A 2,185-nucleotide genomic window follows, 5' to 3' on the forward strand; every position below is an offset into this window, starting at 1 on the left:
TTTTCTTTAAAGCTAATTTTAAAGCCTACAAAGAACCTCGCTCATCAAACACCATTTTATTTGCTCATTTATATTTGACAATTATGCTGAGAGAGAAAAATAAGGACTTATCAATCACAACTTGGAGTGAAAACAATTCAAAAACTAACACAATCTTGCTTTAAAAGAATGAAATTCGTTACACCTTATAATATTCAAGAGGATAAAATTAAAAAAAAAATGAATTTTTTTTTTCTATTCCACTAAAAAAAAGGTAAGTATGATTTTTAAACAAAGTTTTAACTTCAACTCAACTCCAAATATAAATAACAAACTTTATCAATTTGCTATGATGTTTCTGTCTAATCAATCATGGATAAGGAGAATATTTAATAGGATTTACTGAACACTTTGAGTAAAATGAAGTCAATTATTTGATAGAAATAAATTGAATATACAATATGTTTAAATCGATTGAAGTTTCTCTAAGAATCTTATCGTTAACAATTATTGAAATCTTAATGTTTCAATCAAATCTCCATCTTCTACAAAATATAAAGAGAAATGGGAATACTTATTTTTGATCTTTTGATGAGTGATATAGTGAAGAAGAAAAATAGAATGTAGAAGAAAGAGATCAAGAAGAAGGAAATTTACCCAAGGCTGTCGTTGACTAGGGCGACTTGATGAGAAGCGTCGGAATGGGATTCGGGCGAACGGAGAGAGGCGGCTTTGGCGTCGTGTATGGGCTCGGTTGGCTTCCTTGGGGCAAAATCCAACGAGAGGAAGGGAGTAGACCGTAGAAGGAAAAGGGCTTAACCTCGGTTTCTTTGCTAATTGAGATAGGACCGAGAGTCTTCTACTGCAAAGTGAGATCAGAAGTTGTTCTGGTTGTGCGAACTGGAAGGAGCGACGTGAGGGGCTGGGTTCCGAACTATCTTAGGGAGAGGGATCGTGCTGTGAGGAAGTTTATTTCCTGCAGGCGTGAGATGAGCGGGGAAGACAGTTTTGTCAATTGGAGTGTGAGGGTGCTGGGCGGTTCGCCAAATGAGAGGGATAAGGAGATCGAGCTGGGCTGGTTTGTGCGAATCCGAGAGAGAGAAGGAGGCGAACTGGGCTAGAGGGGCTTCTGTGCGTGTGAATTGCAATCCATAGATGACCTGGGGATTTCAGAACTGTATATAGAAGAGCGAATGGGTGAATGCCGAACTTCCTTGGGGCTGTGCCTGGGGACTTCGGAACTGCACTTCTCACGTGAGAGAAAATCCGGAGAGGAGGTTTGCCAATGGGTCTTGGCTTTTGCGAACTTGAGTAGGAGAGGAGTTCGTTTGAACTGCTGAGAGGGAGGCTGGAGTTCGTGTGTTTTTTCATCTGAGAGGTGGGAGGTTTTATGCGAATAGATGGGTAGAGGGGGCGGTTTCGTTCGCAAACTGCCAGGGAGAGTTTGGTTTCTGCGAACTGTAGTGAGGGAGGCTGTTCCGAACTGCAGGGGAGATGAGCCGAGCGTGCTGTGAGAATGAGAGCTAAAAAAAATGTGTGTGAGAGGGAGTTCGGGAGAGGACCGAGCGGGAGGTTCTGCGAACTGCTGTCTATGGGTGGGATTTAGGAACTGTATAGAGAAGAGCCAATAAGTGAATGCCGAACTGCCTTGGGGTTGTGCGAATGGCAGGGAGATCCGTGAGGGAGAGTGCTTCGTGCGAATTGCTAAGAGAGGAAGAGCAGGCTTTGGGTTCGGTTTTGCTAAGGGAGATCGTGGATTCCTGGGCTTTTTCTCAACTGATCGAATGAGAGAGGGAGTGGTTGTTTTGCCGAAAATGAGAGGGAGAAATGGGTTCTGCGAACTAGAGCTTCTTATATGATCCGGAGAGGGAGAGATAGGAAGCAAGGGGTTTGGGTTTGAACCGGTCTAAACAAATCCAAGACTTTCTCTTAATTTTAAATCCAATGGTCGAGTTTAATCCATATTAAAAAAAAATTAAGGAATGATTTTGGGTTCATAGATCTAAATCAAATTTATTTGAATTAAATTTGATTTTAATTGATCGAGTCAATTTGAGTTCAGTTTGGAGTCAAATTAAACTCAGATTGAAAGGATTTCGATTCGAGTTGAGTGAGAGGTTTGAGTCGATGCTACGTCAGTGGGTATCCACCTAAGAGGAATCCTGCAGGTGACGTCTATTCTAGGTTAGGAAGACCTAGATGCTAG

The sequence above is a fragment of the Dendrobium catenatum genome, unplaced genomic scaffold (assembly GCF_001605985.2).
Source record: "Dendrobium catenatum unplaced genomic scaffold, ASM160598v2 original_scaffold_71536, whole genome shotgun sequence".
In the NCBI taxonomy this organism is placed as follows: Eukaryota; Viridiplantae; Streptophyta; class Magnoliopsida; order Asparagales; family Orchidaceae; genus Dendrobium; species Dendrobium catenatum.